This window comes from Cervus canadensis, chromosome 26, assembly GCF_019320065.1.
Source record: "Cervus canadensis isolate Bull #8, Minnesota chromosome 26, ASM1932006v1, whole genome shotgun sequence".
Classification (NCBI taxonomy): domain Eukaryota; kingdom Metazoa; phylum Chordata; class Mammalia; order Artiodactyla; family Cervidae; genus Cervus; species Cervus canadensis.
In genome coordinates, this window is record NC_057411.1 from 38,103,199 (window position 1) to 38,115,678 (window position 12,480).

At 44.7% G+C, this 12,480-nt stretch overlaps 1 protein-coding gene across 3 annotated transcripts in view; it reads left to right on the forward strand.

Annotated features, from left to right (window-relative positions):
* Positions 1-3,781: 3,781 nt before the first annotated feature.
* AFF1 (AF4/FMR2 family member 1) overlaps positions 3,782-12,480 on the forward strand; it is a 197,542-nt gene continuing 188,843 nt past the window's right edge. For all 3 annotated transcript variants that reach the window (XM_043448188.1, XM_043448192.1, XM_043448189.1), the window contains exon 1: positions 3,782-4,010. The gene's annotated coding sequence lies outside the window, so the exon portion shown is untranslated. The remainder of the gene's footprint in view (positions 4,011-12,480) is intronic.

Sequence of the window (12,480 nt, forward strand, 5' to 3'; positions counted from 1 at the left end):
CTTATGTCAGAGACATGCTTCACCTTAGCAGAAACATGATCAGAAATAAAGTGACTAGGTTGTAAAGATGAGGAAAGTGCTAGAATTTCAGCCAGTGAACTAAAAATGTAACTGAAGAATTCCTATAATGAAGATAGAGGAGAGTGTAGCTAACAAAGTGTAATGTCTGCATCTCCCTTGTGTAATCACTTTTCAATTATGTCATGCACTCTTAAAAAATTTAGATATAGCTTCCCTGGTGGCTCAGATGATAAAGAATCTGCTTGCAATGCAGGAGACCTGGGTTCAATCCTGGGTTGGGAAGCTCCCCTGGAGGAGGGCATGGCAACCCATTCCAGTATTCTTGCCTGGAGAATCCTGTGGACAGAGGAGACTGGTGGGCTACAGTCCATGGGGTTGCACAGAATTGGACGCTACTGAAGCAACTTAGCATGCACTCAATCACTATTTAAAACAACCTGCTTATTAACTGATTATATACATTGTGACCTGGAGAAAAGGCAGAAAAGCAACTTAAAAACTCACTAGAATGACTGCTTTTTCTTTATGGTGACTGCAGTCATGAAATAAAAAGATGATTACTCCTTGAAAGAAAAGTTATGACCAACCTAGATAGCATATTAAAAAGCAGAGACATTACTTTGCCAACAAAGGTCCGTCTAGTTAAGGTTTATGGTTTTTCCAGTAGTCATGTGTAGATGTGAGAGTTGGACTATAAAGAAAGCTGAGTGCTGAAGAATTGATGCTTTTGAACTGTGGTGTTGGAGAAGACTCTTGAGAGTCCCTTGGACTGCAAGGAGATCCAACCAGTCAATGGTAAAGGAAATCAGCCCTGAATGTTCATTAGAAGTACTGATGTTGAAGCTGAAACTCCAATACTTTGGCCACCTGATGCAAAGAGCTGACTCATTGGGAAAGACCCTGATGCTGGGAAAGATTGAAGGCAGGAGGAGAAGGGGGTGACAGAGGATGAGATGGCTGGAAGGCATCACTGACTCTATGGACATGAGTTTGAGTAAACTCCGGGAGTTGGTGATGGACAAGGAGGCCTGGTGTACTGCAGTCCATGGGGTCGCAAAGAGTCGGACATGACTGAGCGACTGAACTGAACTACCTTTCCAGAAATTAATTAATAGAAGCATTCATTAGAATTGTCTATTTACTCACCTGTTTCTGCAAGGCACCAGAAGCTCATGAAAACAGATGCTCTGTGTCATTGATATGGCCCATCCTCTAGCACATTGCCTTAAAAATATTCCTATCAATGTCATGAGCTATCCTCTGAACCAAAGCTACATCATCTTCAACAACAACAAAAAAATGTGCAACATTACATCCCTTATCTCCAAAAGCAGTAAAGTCAAATTATCAAACTTTCACTGTCAATGTTATTTACTAAATTGACTACAGATTGAAGGCATTAGGAGACTTTATTGATTTAGGAACACAACAAAGGAAAAAGTTTTAGATTGATTTAAAAAAACCCTTCAGATTTTAAAGTATGACTAGGTTTATTAAAAAGAATGAAATAATCCTATTTGCAACAACATGGATGGACCTAAAGATTGTCACACTGCATCAAATGAGTCAAGAAGAGGAGAAATACTGCATGAAGTCCCTTACCCACAGAATCTAAAAAATTACACAAATGAACTTATTTACAAAACAGAAACAGACTCACAGATTTAGAGAATGAATTTATGGTTGCTAGCAGGGGAAGGATGGGGGGATGGGATAGTTAGGGAATTTGGGATGGATGGGTACTCACTGAGCTTCCCAGATGGCGGTAGTGGTAAAGAATCTGCCTGCTAATGCAGGAGATGCAAGAGATGTGGGTTCAATCCCTGGCTTGGGAAAATCCCCTGAAGGAGAACATGGCAACCCACTGTAGTATTTTTGCCTGGAGAATCCCCATGGACAGAGGAGGTTGGCAGGCTACAGTCCACAGGGTCTCAGAGAGTCGGACATGACTGGAGCAACTTAGCAGGCATTCATTCAAGTATGTGCTGCTATATTGATAATGGATAACCAACAAGGACTTACTTTATTGCATAGGGAATTCTGCTCAATGTTATGTGGCAGGCTAGATGGAAGGGGAGTTTGGGGGAGAATGGATCCAGTATTTGTACGGCTGAGTCCCTTTGCTGTCCACCTGAAACTATTGCAGCATTGTTCATTAGCTATACTCCAATATAAAATAAAGTGTTTAAAAAATTAAAAAATAACGTATATATTTTATTTATATATAAGCTTATATATATTTTACAATGAAATATATTAATTCCATAACAAAAAGGTTAACATATTCATTATGATTAGAATAGATATCAATCTTTGTTAGAAACATTTAAGAAGCGTGCAAACTGTCATCTGTCCAGGGTGTTGGCTGTCCCACCTGCCTAGGGAAGACCTCCAAAGCTTTCACCTAGAGGCACAGCAGATCTCATCAGGGGCACTTTAATTATTGTAGCTGTTAAGGTACATCAATATAATTGTGAGAGCATAGGGAGTAGGGAAAAGAGTTATATTTTGCAACAGAATCCATGGGATCAAGCAGCCAAGAGTTTAATTTGGAAATGTGAATATCTATTGCTTAGGTTTTCAAACACTGTTTATGTGGACAATGAAGGAATCAGGAGGGGCAGAGCAACAACAAATGAAAAAACAGGGCAAGGAAGAGGAGTTATTTTAATACATTATATTAATTTACATTATATTGCATATGAAAAAGGTGATTTTCTTGATCCAAATGATTTCACCCATTGAAACCATTAAGAGGGGACTTCCCTGGTGGTCCGGTGGTTAAGACTTCAGGTTCCAATGCAGAAGGCAGGATTCAATACCTGGCAGGGAGTTAAGATCCTACATGTCTCAAGGCCAAAACAACCAACCATAAAACAGAAGTAATACTGTAACAAATTCAATAAAGACTTTAAAAATGGTCCACATTAAAAAAAAATCTGAAAAAAAAGTTTAAACCATTAAGACATTGGAAAAAATCCTGTCTGGGCCGTTTGATGTTATCTTCCTGCATCCTTTTCAGGGAGGAAGGTGAGATGCCAGTAAGAGCTCTGGAGGACGCTTTCTTTCCTATGTTCAAGAAGGGATCGGGTAGCATCCAGACAGTAGCCTTCTTTTGGGTCTGTTTGCCAAAGCCCCCAACACCCATTAGAATTTTCTGGGGTTGGGCTGCTGAAGTGCAAGAACTGGGGAGGCTGGATTTGGGAGGCCTGGTTTCTCGTGCCCCTTTTTAGCTTGCGGACACTGGGCACACTATTTTTACCCCTTCGGTTTCATTATTTGGGAGATGGCAGCAATACTGTGTCTGTTTTATGCGGCTGTTATGCCGATGAGCCGGGCTTGTGTGCGAAAAGCCCTTTACAAACCGTTAAACCCTCTCCAGATGTTGGTTATTATCGCCTTTCTAAAGGATAGGAGACTGCAGAAAAGACTCCTTGACACTTTTAGTCAAAACTTGACCCGAAGCTCATTCTCGCTGCACAGCGAGAGGGTTGTGGTGCCCCACACCAGGCCGGCGCAGGGTCACCCACGCTGCCGGTGTACGGTCACTGCAGTATTCATTCCGAGAGGCTGCTGGCCCTGGGTCCTCCCACCGGTCTCCCGCGGAGGGCCCGCGCAGTTCCTCTCGTCAGGGTGGTGCCAGCGAGAGGGCGTGGGCAGGGCGGGGCCGAGAAACTCGGGGTGGGGCGTGGCCTCCCGGGGGAGGGCGGGGCCTCGCCTCCCGGGCGTTCCGGGGGCCGCCGGCGCGCGGGGCTAGCCAGCCAGCGAGCGGACGAGCGCGCGGCCCCTGCGCACTCGGCCGCCGCCCGCGCGCGTCGCTGGCACAGCTGCGTTCTCGCCTCCGCGGCTGGGCGCCGGGTCCCGCGCGAGCCGTCGCTGAGCGCCCCGCGCTCCCCGCACCTGCGCCCCTTCCTCACCGCAACAGGTCAGGGGCGGGCTGAGGCGGCGAGGGCGCGCGAGCCGAGACTGGAGAACTCCAGGTCTGGAAGGTGAGAAGAATCCTGCGCCCGGCTTCCCCCAGCTGGAGGTTGGGATGTGGGGGTGGTCATCCTGGTCCCAGCGCCGCGGCCGCTGACTTCTGGGAAGCCCCGGCTCTCCCGCCTCGCAGCCGGCTTCCCAGCACGCTGACTCAAGTCGCTTGGCGTTCCCACTTTTCCGGTGGGAACCTTCGGGGAGAACGGGCAAGGGAGACGCCGAGCTCTCCGCCGCCCTTACCAACCCCCGGCAGGTAGCGTCTAAAAAAACTGGGGAGGGGAGCGCAGGAAGAGACCCGTCTTCCTCCCCACCTCTCTCACTCCGCCGAATCCCACGTCTGCCCGTGCGCCCCGCGTCTTGCGGAAAGATGTTCGTGTATTGGAACCTGGTCCCGGGGTTGCGTAATAGAAGAGTCCCAGAAGTTTCTCCGGAGGGTGCGGGTAAAAGCGGGGCCTTTCTCTCCTCCGTTACGAGGCCCCCTCCCCCCTTCATCCTTACCCCTCCCCCGCCTACGTCTAGGAGAGAGATTAGTGGTTCCAATCTCTTCAAATTGTGATCGAGATGGAGGTGTGCGGCGGTGGTCCGCAGACTCTGGACAGGGAGGGGAAAACTTGGAGGCACCTTCTGAGACCTGCTCCTGGCGCAGAGGGAGACGGCGTCTGCAGAGCGTGGAACTGGTTAATTTCCCTCGGTGATACATTCTTCTTGATGTCTGATCCTCTGACTGCCACACGCTAGCCCTCCGACTTTGCGAGCGCTGGGGTCGGCGAGTTAGGAGGGAGAGGACCTGGAGCGTTACAGGAATCATCCTTTACCTTAAGGTGCTTGGGAGTTACGTTAATGAAGCTGCGAGGGACCTGCAGGGGTTTTGCGCCTTTCCTCCTAGGTTAGTCTCCTCGGAGTTTCCGCAGACCCCGTATTGTTATGTAAATTGCCCTGGGAAGACCCTTGGCTTTGGAGGTGGAGATGAATCCGGTCTTCCGGGAGCCCATCTCTGTGGGGGCGGGGGGGGGGGGTCGAACTGGGGGTGGGGAAGGCCTTGCAGATGAAGTTTCTTTTTTTTTAAACAAAACAGTGGGATGGGATAATCTTAACCCAGTTGGTGCACGTTGAGGGAGGGGGTGGGGGCGGGGAGGAGGGATGATTTACCATTCAGAAACCAGACAGATTTAAAACTTAAAGGCGAAACCGTACATTAAGGCGAAGACATGGGTGTTCCTTGAGACGCTTGGCAGGTGAGAAGAGCGCAGTAATTGAGGCACAGAAACCCCAGGCAAGGGACCGGCCTGAGAATGTGGGTGGTTTTGCTTGTGGAAGATTGTTTCAGAGCAAGGTCATGCAGAGGTGGTAGAAGATAAGGGCGGTGGTGGGACCCCGCACCCGGCTCCCGGACCTACCTAGTGTCAGACTCCGAGTAGCGATAGAAGTCACGAAAAAGAAAGACCTTGGGACTCGGGAGTCTAGTTCTGCTTAGAGGCTTAAGAATACCTAGGCATGCCCTGTTCCAGTGTTTACTTCCTGTGTCTAATGTATTTCCTTAGCTTGCCTTTCATCTTTAGTGGAAAGGGTTCCTTGAGTGGATATTCTGGAAATTCACAGGAGAGTTGAAAACTCTGAATGGTTTGCCTGCTTTCATTTAGAGGTGGTGTCTGTTTGCCAAGGTTGGAAAGTATTGTATTTGAAGATAAATATGCAGAAGAGGAATGGGGAGAACTAAGAGATAATGACCCAAGAGAACGAAGGAACCGAGAAAGTAGGAGAATAGATAACTAGCACTTAAAAAGTTAATTTGAATTCAGCTAACTGAGGAGAGAAGGGACCAAGGAAAGAATTTGAGACGCATTTGGTTACTTTAGGACAAAGAGGGGACACAAGATTTTGGAGAAAAGAATGAATTTAAATATTGGGGACTTCCTCACCCCCGCACCCCTTCTTTTCTTTTTCTAAATAGAACTGACAGCGATGATGTGGCTGGAGATAGGGAACTTGGAGGTGTGTTGCTGTGGACCCTTTGCAGAAAGAAAATGAACTGTTACATATCAGGATTAATATGTCTTATTCATTCACTGTGGCAATTGAATTTCTGTAGTGTCTTTGGCATTTGCTTAACTCTTCAACCTCTTAAAAATGCTCTTAACTCTTCAACCTCTTAAAAGTATGATTTTCAAGACTTAAAATGTGTTAATTTTGAATACAGAAATCATCATCAAGGGGCTGAGAATTTATGACAAGAGTAAAGATCAGGTGATTTTCAACATTGCTTTCTCTTAAAAGATGTAAAATATGCATGCATTTCCACCAGAAGTCACTGTTTGCCACCAGAAGTCACTGTTTCATTGTGAGGTTATTAGACCTTTAGTAGTTAGACTATGTCAAAACTGGCTTTCTCTTCCGTTTCCTATTTGTTTAACTGAATTTTACAAGGAGTTAGTGGAGCTAAAAGTTATTTTTATTAACTGACATACTTGCTTAATTTGGCTTTGATTACATGGAAGAGTTGTCTAAGATACATATATGAGTTGCATCTTTATTAGGAACGTTTATAAGTCCCTGGAGCTGTGTGATTGTTTAGTTAAAGTTATAGTGCTTTGGGAGTTGAAAAGATAGATTTAAAAAAAAAAATGGGAAAGGCAAACTTGTTTTCCATATTTTTAAAGACACAAATGAAAGGAATTTCATGCTCAACTCTGTAATTTGTGCTTTCATTGAACAAATTTGCATAATGCAGGTAAGTTGACTTTATGAAGTTAGTCCATTATTAAAATTCCAGATCTTAAAGACAGATTTGTGCTGTCACTTGTGAAAAGGGTAGAGCTAATTTATATATAAATATCTGGATTGTTATAAGACATGCACAGGGGACAACATACCCTGCAGGTGTTCCTTAAGGTGTGGCATCATAGCTAGAAAATTCTTACTATTGTACCTCTACCCTGAAATGTCCTTGAATTCATTTGCTATCTTAGTATTTCTGTTGAAGGCAAAAGCCCAGAGTTCCCCTGTTTTAAGACTAGACCGTAAAAAAAAAAAAAAAAAAAGACTAGACCGTTAACAAATTTTTCAGGAGATTGAGAAAGTATGTTAGTTCAAATTAAGGAACTGCATTTACCATGCTCATAGAAAGTTTTGTAAATAAATTGTATTTTTCATTAAATTATACAGTCAACAATGACTCCCATTCTCAATGATATGTAATTGACTGTGGCTTTCCAGCAGTCTCTTTTTAGGCACAGCAGTAGCTTATTTAATATTTGCTGAATTAATATTAGATTTTATTACAAGAGATTACATAAACTCTGTCATCTCTTTACTAAAATTCTACCACCATGCAGAAGTAAATGTGAAATATTTAGTTCTTTGTAGGTGCACATCTTTATTCCTGGCTGTTCATAATAGCATAAGAGATTGTTGTAGATGGGAAACCATGAGGCTCTCAGGCCTTGAGGGTTGCTAATAGGCGTTTCCGTCTTATGCCTGAGGACAGAACTCTTTGAGTAGTGTTCTCCAGGGGAAGAAAGTCAGCTGATTTTCTTAAATTATCTGGCCCATTTAAAACATGACTAAGGCTTTCTTGCTCAAGCAACGTTTTCCTATTAAATGACTGAGATTATTGTGACAAGTGGAGTCCAGAGAAATCAATTACATCATTAATGTAATACCTCATGTTCATTCCCGATACCTTATAAGAATCCAGTATCTAAGTGCCAGACAGTGCTCTCAGCGTTGGAGGAGCTGATAACACCAGGTTAAGGCAGAGAAAGAGCCCGTGCAGGTGGAGTTTACTTCCACAAAGCAGGGAGCACAACAGCTGTTTACCAATGGCGTTCACAGGACATATCATTTAAGCCTAATTGCAACTCTGAAGTTGGAGTTCATTTTCCATTTTAAAATCAGGAAATTGAGTTGAAGAAGTTAAGTGACTTGACTCTGTGACTCAAAGCCTGGTGCCCTTTCTACTGTGGTACACTGTGTTGGCCATGTTGATATGTGGTTTCCTGTTTTTCAAGAACTACAGCTTGACTCTCAAATATAAATAGTGTTTCTCCTTGGCTAAGTAATTCTAATCATTATGGGAATAAAAAAGCAGGTATTTTCATTTAGCATTTGGGATGTACATTTGTGACTCCAAAGGAGAATATGTAGCCCTATTAAACAGATATGTGGTGCTTATTTGCACCAAATAAAGACCCTTACCTTCCTGAAAATTAAATGCAAGGGCTTAGGAACCATCTCTGTTAGTGCTTCAAATCTATTATTCAGGTTATGAAAGGTCAATTCAAATCCCTATGTAAATCAGGATATACTCATACCATTTCCTTCTATTTTATAGATATGATGAATATATGCAGTATAGTAGTGTTTTTCAAACTTATAGTAAGCATCAGAATCTCCTGAAAAGCCTTTAAGATACACATATGTCTTTCCCTTTCCCACCCCCACAGTTTCTGATTCAGTAGGTCTGGGGTAATGCCCAAGAATTTGCACCTGTAACATGTTCACAGGTGATATTGATGCTTCTAGTTCTGGAATTACACTTTGAGGAACACTGCAGTATAGCAGAGAATTTAAAAGCACGGTTTCTAAGCCAGACAGCTTGGGCTTGAATCTTGGATATGCCACCTACTCTAGCTGTCAGACCTCAGGCAGCTTACTTAACTTCTTGTCAAGAACTGTGAAGGCTCTGACATTTTACCCTACTTTCAAGCTCAAAAACTAACCTGCCACAGTTTCATGGACTCTTGGGAATGGCTTTATTACTTGTAATAATGGTTATAGCCAGACTATCACCATTTTCTTACACTGGTTCCCTAAGACCCAGTTTCCAAAGAGGGGAGATGTGGAAAGAGGCAGATGGTACCTGCAAACACAGTGGATAACACTAAGAGAAATCCTCATCTTTAGGGAATCCTAATCTTTTATAATGGGTGGTTAGCACACCTGCCCTTTGCTCCATAGGGAGATATATTTTTCAAGGCTGTTCTCTATATAAGCATCCTTAAAGATCATCTGGAATAAAGGCAGTTGGTGCCTCTGCTTATACAATATGCAGAAATGACCCATGGAGAGTTGTCTCCCAATACTCTCCCATTCCCTTAGACAATGGGTTTAAGATACTATTGTATCTCCCTTTCTGAGTAGTTGGGTAGATTAAAGGTAATATGATTTGGCAAGTACTTGAAGCAGAACATAATAAGTGCTGTATAAGTATTTCCTATTATTACTCCTGAAGGGGAAAAAATTGTTTGTTTGTTTTTTTTAATGGTAAGTATTGCCTTATAAGATAAAAGGATTGTTTTACGGGGTATCCCTAACTTTAAGTTCATTCCAAGACATTTGTCTGATGGGTCTAAATTCTAAAATAGGGATGAAGCGTTGTACGATGTTTTACCATTCTGTGGGGAATGAGGCAGAAACATTTACCGCCCACATTCACATGCTCTCCACCTCCTTATGTCATGCAGAATCACGTGACAATTCTGTCCAGGAGGCTGTTCGTGAGAGTAACATGTATTTCTGGACTGAAGCCTTTAAGTGGCTCTCACGAGACCCTCTACCTCTCGTTTACTACATAATCTCTGCAGCCACGTTTTGAGATCATGGAGCTTCCAACTTGGCTTTTTTCCAGCTTAGGTTTCTCAGTATGGAGTGAAGCTCTCTACCTCCTCCGTAACACCTAACCCCCGCCACCACCATAAGTGATGAACATAAAGAATGACCAGGAAATAAGTTTTTGTGCCATCAAGCCACTGAGATGTGGGGCTTAATTTGCCACAATAGCATAAGCTTATTTTTGTTTAGTCACTCAGTCGTGTCTGACTCTTTGCAACCCCAAGAACTGAGCTCACCAGGCCCCTCTGTCTGTGGAACTTCCCAGGCAAGAATACTGGAATAGGTTGCTGTTTCCTTCTCCAGGGGATCTTCCTGAACCAGGAATCGAACCTGAGTCTCCTACCACTGAGCCACCTGGGAAGCCCAGCATAACCTAGACTATTCTAACTTTATTCCACTACCTATAATACCTGCCTAATGTGAGGAAGTTGATTTACCTCCTCCTAATGTGAGGAGGTAATTTTAAAATACAGGCTCTGGGCATGTATATGTAAAGCTGGATATGGAGCTTACATTCTGTTGAGGTGTGAGCCATCAACACTTACATATTTATTTGCTCATTTAGCAGAAGTTACTTTCAGATAGTGTAAGTACTGTGAAAAGATAAGCATGGCCAACACAGTTCTTTCCCCCCCCCCCCCCACCCGCCCCCCGCAGTGCTCATTCCCATTTTTTGTTGCTAAGAGAACCTTGATTACCCATGGGATTACACATGGAACTACAGACTGGTTCCAAATAGGAAAAGGAGTACGTCAAGGCTGTATATTGTCACCCTGCTTATTTAACTTATATGCAGAGTACATCATGAGAAACGCTGGGCTGGAAGAAGCACAAGCTGGAATCAAGATTGCCAGGAGAAATAGCAATAACCTCAGGTATGCAGATGACACCACCCTTTTGGAAGAAAGTGAAGAGGAACTAAAAAGCCTCTTGATGAAAGTGAAAGAGAGTGGAAAAGTTGGTTTAAAGCTCAACATTCAGAAAACTAAGATCATGGCATCTGGTCCCATCACTTCATGGGAAATAGATGGGGAAACAGTGGAAACAGTGTCAGACTTTATTTTGGGGGGCTCCAAAATCACTGCAGATGGTGATTGCAGCCATGAAATTAAAAGACACTTACTCCTTGGAAGAAAAGTTATGACCAACCTAGATAGCATATTAAAAAGCAGAGACATTACTTTGCCAACAAGGTCCATCTGGTCAAGGCTGTGGTTTTTCCAGTGGTCATGAATGGATGTGAGAGTTGGACTGTGAAGAAAGCTGAGCGCCGAAGAATTGATGCTTTTGAACTGTGGTGTTGGAGAAGACTCTTGAGAGTCCCTTGGACTGCAAGGAGATCCAACCAGTCCATCCTAAAGGAGATCAGTCCTGGGTGTTCATTGGAAGGACTGATGCTGAAGCTGAAACTCCAGTACTTTGGCCACCTCATGGGAAGAGTTGACTCATTGGAAAAGACCCTGATGCTGGGAGGAATTGGGGGCAGGAGGAGAAGGGGACGACAGAGGATGAGATGGCTGGATGGCATCACCGACTTGATGGACATGAGTTTGAGTAAACTCCGGGAGTTGGTGATGGACAGGGAGGCCTGGCATGCTGCGATTCATGGGGTCACAGAGTCGGACGCGACTGAGTGACTGCACTGAACCGAGCACTGGGCTCAGCCTTAGGTGACAGATCATGTTTGTCCTCAGCCAGTCATAACAATTTGTGCCTTGATTTACCTGTTTCCCCTGAAGCTGGAGGAGGCCATGTGACCTCGTTTTGGTTTTCAGGTCGTAAAGGTTTGGGGAAGGACTTTCCTGATGTGGCATAGCCACGCCTTCCTCCTCCCATCATCCTCCTGCCTTGCATGTTGAAAAGATGTCTGGTTATGACCAGCAACCTTTTTGTACCATGAGATGATGTGCCTAAAGACAGCACGCTAAATGTGGCCAAGCAGGAAGAGCCGGAGTTCCCAGTGGCCTCACTGTACGGCTAACGTTATGCCAGTAGCCACCTCCCTTTAGACTTGCTATTGTTGCTGCTGTTCAGTCTCTTACGTTGTGTTCGACTGTTTGCAGCCCGGTGGGCTGCAGCATCCCAGGCTTCCCTGTCCTTCACTATCTGCTGGAGTTTGCTCAGATTCATGTCCATTGAGCCGGTGATGCTATCTAACCGCCTTGTTCTCTGCCGTCCTCTTCCCCTTTTGCCTTCAGTCTTTCCCAGCATCAGGGTCTGGAGAAATTGTTTAGTCGCCAAATCATGTCTGACTCTTTGCAACCCCATGGATGGTAGCTCGCACCAGGCTCCTCTGTCCGTGGGATTTTCCAGGCAAGAATCCTGGAGTGGGTTGCCATTTCCTTCTCCAGGGGATCTTCCCAGCCTAGGGATTGAACCCACATCTCCTGCATTGACAGGTGGGTTCTTTACCACTAAGCCACCAGGGGAGTCCAGAAATATTAGACGCCTCTGTTAATTTAGCAATTACTACTTGCAGCTAGACACATTCTGAACCCATATAGAATATGATGAAATAGTTCATGGGTTGGCTGGAGGCACATCAGTGCTACATTTGCTGCTGATCAGGGAGGGCTTTTGGAGAACGTGTCATTTGGGCTGAATGATGGGAGGGCGCTAGCAAGCTGTGGGATGCGGACTTGAGTTTGGGGCCCGAACCTTGTTCAAGGCGGTGGATGGAGAAGAGGTCCTTGGGGAAATCGTGTTCCATTATGAATGTCCTGAGGGCTTCATGTGGCGCTGGAGAGCTAGAGGAACTGTAGGCGATCAGGTCAGTGTGGGGCCCTGAGAGCATGAGCCCCTTGGAGGAGAGTTCTGGAGAATTCAGATGAAAACAGTGTATGACCCGTGACTCACTGCTGACACATTGCCAAC